This window comes from Erpetoichthys calabaricus, chromosome 1, assembly GCF_900747795.2.
Source record: "Erpetoichthys calabaricus chromosome 1, fErpCal1.3, whole genome shotgun sequence".
NCBI classification, from domain to species: Eukaryota; Metazoa; Chordata; class Cladistia; order Polypteriformes; family Polypteridae; genus Erpetoichthys; species Erpetoichthys calabaricus.
Genome location: NC_041394.2, coordinates 332,459,452 through 332,469,405, shown reverse-complemented (window position 1 = coordinate 332,469,405; position 9,954 = coordinate 332,459,452). Strand labels below are relative to the sequence as shown.

The 9,954-nt window shown below is 37.4% G+C and overlaps 1 protein-coding gene across 1 annotated transcript in view; it reads left to right on the top strand.

The window, feature by feature from the left end:
* Window positions 1-9,954, top strand: part of LOC114666580 (zona pellucida sperm-binding protein 3-like) — a 515,374-nt gene that overhangs the window by 256,778 nt on the left and 248,642 nt on the right. The gene's annotated exons all lie outside the window — the stretch shown is intronic.

The following is a 9,954-nucleotide window of genomic DNA, read 5'->3' as shown; positions in this document are numbered from 1 at the left end:
TTAATTACAGGATGTCACAATATTATTCATAATGTTTATGAAGACGAGTTGCTGATTATTATATTTAACAAGATTACACTAGGGAAAAAAGAAAAACATACTTTTAGGCTTACAATATAGCCTCTGTATTTATGATTTGTAAAATATGCTTTTTAATATTAGAGATGCATTACTGAATTGCATGTTGCGAACTTCTGTATTAATTTCAGCTCTTAGTAATTTTGCACAGTTGGAAAATAACAATCCCAAGTCCACGTGACTCCAGTGAAATTCTTATTAACTCTCACGCTAAACCTGCACATTTGGTGTTCTAGGTTTACTGTTCCCACTGTCAGGCTCATTACTACGATTGGGAACATCACGTCAGCCGACGTCATATCTCTGAGTTTGAAGTTATTGCAAGTTTCTTCTGGACAAAGAAATCAGAACAGACGTTGGGAGATGCCGTTTCACAGCTCCCTTGCTGCTTCTCCTAACAACACTCAAGAGTCGATTTGAGCTTCTAGAGCTATTTTTGTTCTGAAAGTGGTGTGGGAAGTTATGGACATAGACATTGAAATCTTCTATTTGTTCGTTTTTACTGCAGCACACATACTTTCGAAACGTCTAATGAGAAGAAGTGAAAGAGGCCACCTTGCTAAAAAAAAAAAAATTCCAAGTTCCCCAGCAATGCCTGGAATTAATTAATTAATTAATGGAATTAATTATTATTATTAATTATTATTAATTATTATATTATTATATTAATTAATTATTAATTATTATTATTATTATTATTATTATTATTATTATTATTAATAATTATTATTAATTATATATATATATATATATATATATATATATATATATATATATATATATATATATATATATAAAGTCAAAGTATGTATGTTCCAGCATCACTTCCGAACGGCTGAAGCGATTTTCATGAAACTTGGTACACTAAAAATACTGTAGGGTGAAATCAGCCCTAACCCACCTCCTTCTGGGTAGGGTGGGGGGTGATCTTGCGGTCTTGTATGCATATTATCATCCAGTTGACACTTGGAACGACCACCAGAGGGCAAACTGGAGGTGACTGCCAGCATTCTTTATGTCTGAGCACCACCGCGCTCCCGTTGAGTTATCTGGTTCAGAGCGTCATCTGGATGATAACATACGTACGAGACCGGAAGACAAGCACATTAGTGAATCTTCATTGTTTGTTAAATATTTTTATTTTTAAAGTTGTATTTTTTTTTAATTATATTTTTTTCAAACAATTACAAAAAAAAAAACAACTTTATTTTCCTCCCGGGCAACACCGAGTGTAAGAGCCATTTCCTAGTTACATAAGATTCATAAATGTTTTACTAAATGATAGTGCATAATTTATGGAAGGTTCCCATAACCCCCATAAGTTGAATTGAATTGGTATATTCTAGCTATTTCTACTTCTATGACTGAACATTATTCTCAGTAAGTTATCAGCTTTGCCATGTGTCAGGGGTAGAGGGCACATGGTTTTAAATCGTGCCTTTTGAGCCTTGCATACATTGTGTGCGTGTTTTGTGTGTCAAGTAACATGTAAGATGAAACACTTAATTGTATGTGCTGCGCCGTACATTTAAAGCGTACAGAAGAAGTTAAGATTCTTTTTTTTTTTTTTTTTTTTTTTTTTTTTTTTAATATTTTTATTTTATTAATTTTCATTGTAATCATTCCATACAAACAGATCAATTTATAACCCAACAAATTTGAAGACAAATCAAACCCCACCCCTGAGAAGGAGAGCTTAGCTAAAGGAAAATTGCTTAAGGCTTTTTAATAAGGCAACATTAAACAAAAGAAAGGCAGAAGTAAATATCTATGTAAATAAGAGATGGAGAAGGGAGTTAAATGCGGTAATAGTTATTTCTCGAATTCTAAAATAATATTGATTAAATCCTGTCAGGTTTTGAAAAAATTTTGTACAGATCCTCTAACTGAGAATTTGATTTTTTACAGTTTCAAATAATATAAAACATCGGTTTCCCACTGACCTTATAAGAGGAGAATTAGGATTCTTCCAATTTAACAAAATAAGTCTGCGTGCCAAGAGTGTAGTGAATGCAATCACAGTTTGCTTGTCCTTCTCCAATTCAAGTCCATCTGGAAGAACACCAAACACAGCTGTTAGTGGGTTAGGAGGGATTGTGATACTAAGGCTGTCTGAGAGGCACTTAAAAATTTTTGTCCAAAATGATGTTAGTTTGGTGCAGGCCCAGAACATGTGACCCAGTGAGGCAGGAGCTTGGTTGCAGCGCTCGCAGGTTGGATCCTGGCCTGGAAACATTTTGGACGGTTTTAAGCGAGACAGATGAGCTCGATATATAATTTTTAGTTGAATAATTCTATGCTTTGCGCATATAGAACTCGAGTGAATTCTCTGCTTTGCTACCTTCCACTCCTTTTCTGATATATTGATTAAGAGATCTTCTTCCCAATGTCCTCTTGGATCTTTGAAAGGTAGGGACTCTAATAAGATTTTATATATTGCGGAAATAGTGTTTGTTTCCTCGGAATTGAGCAGTATTTTTTCCAGCATTGTGGAGGGTGCAAGGTGGGGGAAATCGGGCAATTTCTGTTTAACAAAATTTCTAATTTGAAGATAGTAAAAGAAATGTGTAGCTGGGAGGTTAAATTTTGAACGTAATTGTTCAAAAGATGTAAATATGTTGTCTATATAAAGATCTCTGAGCATTTTAATCCCAAAACTTTTCCAGGTATTAAAAACTGGATATACTTGCGAAGGTTGAAAGAGGTGGTTCCCTTGCAGAGGTGCCACTGATAAAAGATTTTCCATCTTAAAATGCTTCCTAATTTGGTTCCATATTCTGAGTGAGTAAAGCACAATTGGGTTATTAGTATATTTGCGATAACTTTCATTTATTGGAGAGCAGAGCAGGGAATATAAAGAAGTACTACAGGATTTTACTTCTATTGCAGACCAAGCCTGTGTATGTGCATTTATTTGTGTCCAGGTTTTTATGGCTTGTATGTTTGCTGCCCAGTAATAAAACTGAAAATTAGGTAAAGCCATGCCACCTTCTGCCTGAGGTCTTTGTAGGGTCGCTCTTCGGATACGTGGGTGTTTTGAGTTCCAAATGAATGAGGTTATTATTGAATCTAACTGTTTAAAAAACGATTAATTGATATATATTGAAATGTTTTGAAATAAAAAGAGAAGTTTAGGAAGGATATTCATCTTAACGATGTTAATTCTTCCGGCTAGAGTGAGATGAAGGGTTGACCATCTATGCAAGTCTTGCTTAATTTTTTCCATACAGACGCCAAAATTTTGTTGATAAAGAGCTTTATGTTTACTTGTGATATTTACCCCTAGGTATTTAAACTGATCTGCTATGGTAAAAGTAGTTAAGAAGTTAAGAATCTTTAAGTATAGAAACAACTAAAGTTTTACAAGAAAAGCTAAGTTTAGAGAATATACATTTTTTCCTTTTTTTTTGCCTTTTATTCTACGTGTGTAGGTACTTTTTTCTTTATTCTTGTGTGGACTGTTTGCTTTGAATTTTCACTAAATAATTTAAAACGATCTTTTAGACTGAGAGATTTCTTTTGGCACATGTTTTACCTGTGCTTGAACTCGCCTTACACTCCTGCAGCTACACCGGGTATTTCAGCTAGTAAGTTTTATTAATGTAGTGCCTTTCATGCACTCAAAGACACTTTACAACTCAATAAACACATTAACAAGACAGTAGAAATTACATACAAGAAAATGAATAATACTCATCAAAGAGATGTGTTTTTAACAGGAGTTATGAAGTTTTCCTCGCGAAGGCAGAGAGGACGAGCATTCTAAATGTTAGGGGCTATCACACTGAAAGATCTGCCACCCATTGTTACTAACCCGTATTTAGGTACAGTGAGTAAGTTAACGTTCGATGATCAGGAGTGTAAGGAAGCAGCAGCTCAGACAGATAATGAGGGGCTAAACCATGAAGGGCTTTAAAGGTAAGAAGAGTAATTTTATATTTGATTCTTGAAAAGACTGGTAACCAAAGCAACTCACATAAAGGACAGGAATGATGTGAGCAGATTTTTAGAGTGTGTAATAAATGAGCAGCATCTATTGATATATTTAGTCGGGAGGCCATAAAACAATGCATTGCAAGACTGAATGAGTGTTTCAGTATCCTTCACTCTTGTTAAATTAACCCTAGCCTGAATGAATCTATTAATTTTTTACATTTAAAATTTCTCATTTAAAGATTTTCCAATGTTGTTTCTTGTCCTAGAGTGTGTATATAAACACAGGGAACTTCAGTCTCCGTATTAGATCTTGCCTGAAGAAGGGGCCTGAGTTGCCTCGAAAGCTTGCATATTGTAATCTTTTTAGTTAGCCAATAAAAGGTGTCATTTTGCTTGGATTTTCTCTACATTCATAATGGCTAACACGGTACAACACCCTAGTACTTCACAGTGAGGAAAGAATAAAGACGAGCAATGTTACGAAGATGACAAAAAGCTGTCTGTACAATTGAGCTAATGTGTGGTTGGAGCTGATCAAGGATGACACCCGAATTACGGTTCAACCAGGATCCCATCAACGTCAATTGTTAGCCCACAAAGGGTAGAGAGGACAGATTTGGTACCAACTAATAAGATTTCTATTTTATCAGGATTAAGTCATAAAAAATGATCTGTCATCCAATGATTGATTTCCCAAATGCAATCAGTCAGTGCAACAGGTGAAGATGTTGCAGTTGCATCAGCGCTTATATAAAGCTGTGTGTCATCGGCATAGCAGTGAAAGCTTAAACCATACCGACGAATAATCTCACCTAATGGGAGCATATAGATGTTAAAGAGGACTGGACTGAGAACTGACCCTTGAGGGATACCTTGTGTGAATGAAGTGGTCGCAGATGTGTGTTCCCTAATAATAGTGGTGATCACTGAGGTATGATGTAAACCAAGAAAGAGTAGCACCAGAGATACCAATAGCTGAAAGTCGGGATAATAAAATATCATGGTTATCTGTATTAAATACTGCGCTTAAGTCAAGAAGAACTAGAACAGCTGCCATCCCAGAATCTGCTCGTAAAAGTAAGTCATTGGCTACCTTAAGTAAAGCAGTTTCTGTGCTATGTAGGGCTCTGAATACAGATTGAAAAGGCTCAAGCAAGTCATACAAGTATAAATAATCATTGAGTTGAGCAGCAACAACCTTTTCTAAGATCTTAGTCATAAATGGATGGTTAGAGATTGGGTGATAACATTTTAGCTGTAACGGATCTGAGCCAGGTTTTGTTAAGACAGGGGTTGCAGCAGCATGTGGTCTTCATATCTGTTCCTGCCAGCCTGGTAATCATGAGACACTGATGACAGACCAGAACCCCTCAGAGCTCCGCTTTTGCTGTCCCCACCAAATCCTGCTGTGTGGTCCTTCAACAGTTTTCTGCAGTGGAAATATTCAGTGACTGCATTATCAATTTGTAAAGGACCTTCATACACGCTTAAGGAGTTTTCCCGTTGACTACATTTGTAAAGAACCCATCTGAAGAGGTAGTCGCACGACAGCTTGTGCCTACAGTCACAATAAGATCTGTCATTACACCCAATGCTTAACATTACTGTCACAGCCTTTTACTTGACTGGCAGGAGCGAAACGCTTAGAGAAGCGTTTATTTATTGAAATGCATTTAATGGCGTGCATGGTGGGATCAGTTTATGAATATTGTACATCTCTCTTTCTTTGTAAATCTTGTTGCCTTTTGTTCATCCGACATTTCAGGCTTGTTGTGGACGTCATAAGACATTACGCCCAGATAGGGCTACAGACGCTAGATGGACAGACGTCTTAATTACAGAGAGATAATGAATGTTGTCAGTGCGAATTACAGCACTAGCTGAATGTTAATAGAAGACTGGTAACTGGTAGACGTGTACCATCAGTTTATAGCTTACTGTCAAGCCATTCAAAGGGGGCCACTCTTCACTGTAAAAAATAATGTGTTTAAAGTACTTTAAAAAAATAAGGCAACAAATTACAAGCAATATTTTTGAGTAGATTTAATATACTGAACTATTATGTAAACTTAATTTATTAATTTACTCAAATTTACCTAAAATAAATGAGTTTGATTAAATATAAGTAGTGACAATTTTTTTTTATTTTACTCCGATTTTCATTTGAATTACACAAAAAATGAGTAATAATGCAATGATGGACAGTAACGACTGTATAACAAATAAATGCTAAAATTCCGTATATCTTTATCTGAACATACCCAGATAGTCACAACAACGGAGTTATATTTTCAAATGTAAACATTTGAAAATTAAATCAAATGTCTGAGGATCATTTTTACTGAATTACTGACATTCAAATGTCAATGCAAATTTTCTTTTTTTTTTTTCACCTTACACTAAAAAGTATATCTCAATCAAGTAATGTCCCAGGAATGAGAGGTAAACGGGAGGGAAACGTAGAGAGTGAAATGAGTGAAATTCGACGGCAGATGGCGCTCTTCAAACACGTCCTGCATTTAAGCCATCATATCCGCTTAAATGAACTGGCCGCCTTTTCCACTACTTTTCAGTATGCGATAGCGAAAATCCTGAAATAAAATAGGACGTAGGAAATCACAACAGTTTTATTTTTTGCATCAATAAATAAATCACAGTGTTAAAAAAAAACCGGAAAATACATTACCTGTGCAGAACACGAATTAAATAAGAGGTCAAATAATACTGTGGCGGTTAGGCAAACGTCTTTTTATGTTGTTTAAAGGTCGTAGTTTAGGACAAACATCATATCGTTCTCAAACTTATCCCAAAGTGTCATTTTCTTTTTCTTTTAAAATAGTAGTTTTAAACGATGAAAAATATATATGAACAAACGTAGCCATCCGAGAAATCTGCTTGCTTTTTAAAGCAAACCAACCAACCAAGGTAGGTTGTTAAAAAAGACGCTACCTTGCTCGCCATGTTTCCCAAATGAAGGGAAGGATTTCGTGAAAACAACAACGGCTTACGTCCGTAACTAACGAAATGAAATACTAGTTATTCATTACGGAATTAATATGCTTTATACTTACACATCCGTAGTAAAATAGCTCTTGTTATGGATAAAAGTTACAGCTGAATGCGTTGTTGTTAAGACCAAGAAATCAATGTGAGAGGAAGTGCAGTGTCATTAAATTTAACTTAACTTAAATGTATTCAGTTTACAGTATAGTTTTTTTTTTTTTTTACTTAGAATAAGTTATAAAGGGCGGCATGGTGGCGCAGTAGGTAGCGCTGCTGCCTCGCAGTTGGGAGACCTGGGGACATGGGTTCGCTTCCCGGGTCCTCCCTGCGTGGAGTTTGCATGTTCTCCCCGTGCCTGCGTGGGTTTCCTCCGGGCGCTCCGGTTTCCTCCCACAGTCCAAAGACATGCAGGTTAGGTGGATTGGCGATTCTAAACTGGCCCTAGTGTGTGGGTGTGTTTGTGGGTGTCCTGCGGTGGGTTGGCACCCTGCCCAGGATTGGTTCCTGCCTTGTGCCCTGTGTTGGCTGAGATTGGCTCCAGCAGACCCCCGTGACCCTGTGTTCGGATTCAGCGGGTTGGAAAATGGATGGATGGATGGATAAGTTATAAAAAAATGATTACATTTTAAGAAAAATAATAAGTTAATATTATTCTTAATTTTTTTATTTAATTAGAATTAAATAATGAATTAAAGAGTAAAACCCATTTTTATTAATTAAAGTAATGATTATTTTGCATATAGTTAGCTATTTTGTGTTATTATTTTTCACACATGCAAGATTTATATTTTTTACAGTGTTCTAAGGTGGGGCTGAATCACAAGCTCCCGAAAACTTTGACAGGTCAGTGACAGCCCGAGTTCTGCCCCGTCTCCATCTTCAAGCACAACATGCATTAGTAAGGATTAGTAGGGATCTGAGAAACATTTGAAAAGGATTACCTTGCCCTGGTGAAGGCAGTGTTTCAGTTAGGATGCTTTTTTTGTTTGTTTGTTTGTTTGAATGTAAATACCTGTTATGGTGCAAATCTTATATATTGTGACGTCCCGTCGAATAATACTCGGTCAGGTGCCGCTTGTCCGGGGGAGTCTCCCAACTGCCTTTTTATTGTATATGCCACGATATAAACGGTGCTCTACCGCCGCCCGTTGTCTGGGTCACAGGGACACCTTCAAAATAACAAAAATAACTCGCCTTCGTCCTATCTGCCTCTTGGCTGCTCTTTTAACTGTTCGCTGCCTTCTCAACCTGATGCTGTCGTCCTCTCGCTCCAGCAACAACTGCCACTTCTGACCAGCCCCTCCCCTTTTCTCCATGCACCGTTAATTAACCCTGATCCCTGTCACTCAGCTCTCGCTCTCTCTTTCAGGAGGTGCCCCAAGCCCTTACAAAAGGTGTTCCCCCAAGACTCCACCCCAACACTGCTTCCACTCCCTACAGCCCATGCAGTGGCAAGACACGTCACTCTATAAACGCCTAGGTGTGGAAATGTGTGTGTCTGTCCGGCCTGGAAGTGAGAAGAGTTACTCGCTTAACAGCTAACACAGAAGCGAGGCGAGCACATCGACAAAACGGTATCCCTTTTACTTTTCCTCCCGCCACTAATACACGCACGAGGTGAGCACGCCTGCAAAAGGAAACCTCTGAAGAAAACCAGTCGCTTAGCCACTAATACACAAACAACAACAACAACAACATTCATTTATATAGCACATTTTCATACAAAGGAGGTAGCTCGAAGTGCTTTACATAATGAAGAATGAGAAAAAAGACAAAATAAACAAGAAAATAGAATTAAGGAACACTAATTAACATAGAATAAAAGTAAGGTCCGATGGCCAGGGAGGACAGACGAAGCAAGCACGTCGGCAACACGAAACCTCCTAGGAGAGAGATGCCCAGAGTAGTTCCTTCCAATTAGCTGACATCTCTACATTTCAATTTTTTTTTCTGACGATTTCAATACGCTTTAGGACCCCGTGCACAGCTAGCACCTTATAAATAAAGCTTTCAAATGATACAGCAAGTAAGGACAAATGACAACAGTCACAAAGTGTGAATCCATCATTAAGGTATAAGTGATCCTTGACAGGCAGGTGGAACGCCTCAACTGTACACCACTGCATTAAAGAAATCCCAAGCACAACGTCAGTGTTACTGGTCTGCAGGCTCATCTTTCTCCAGTTTAAGTCAGAGGATGAGATTCTAAAGTTTGTGAAAATTAAACATTAGCTTGAGGATAATTACATTTTAAATACATATATCAGGGAAAAATTAAAAAAAAAAAAACATAAAATGTACTGCCAATTTCCTGGGTAAACACCACCAGCACCTAAATAAAAATAAAATAAGTGGGGTGTTAAAGTTATATCAGTACAGTTCTTAAAAAACATACCTATGGTCATTTTTATGTTCACACTTCTACAAAATTTTCTACTCGCCAACCTCTTCTCGTCTCTGCTACTCGCGTTGTGAAGAGGGGGGCTGAACGCACCCCAAGGAGACATGATCACTCCTCTGAAAGCCCCTCTTAAACGGTGATACAATGGGAAACAATTTTTTTTTTTTACCTGCTCTTTGCTCGATCAGCTGCTGGCTTGCTGCTGCTGCACAACTGTCATATCATCTATGTGCATATATTCAATCTCTTTTCGCTTTTATCTTTTCATCAATATTGCATTGAATTTTGAGTCCCGTGTTTGGAATTACATTGTGACAATGCATTGTATAACTTGAGTGAATATCGTTTCTTTCTCTCTACAAGAAATGTGTCTGACATAACCACGCAGGACTTTTCCAAATCTCTTTGCATAAGCTCTTGTCTTGTGGAGCTTCTGGCCCCGGGTGTGGTTACATCACTTGGCACAAAGACTCGTCTCATGGGACGTGAAAGTGTCTCTGAAACAATCATGTCTTGTCTCCTTCCAAGATTTTTTT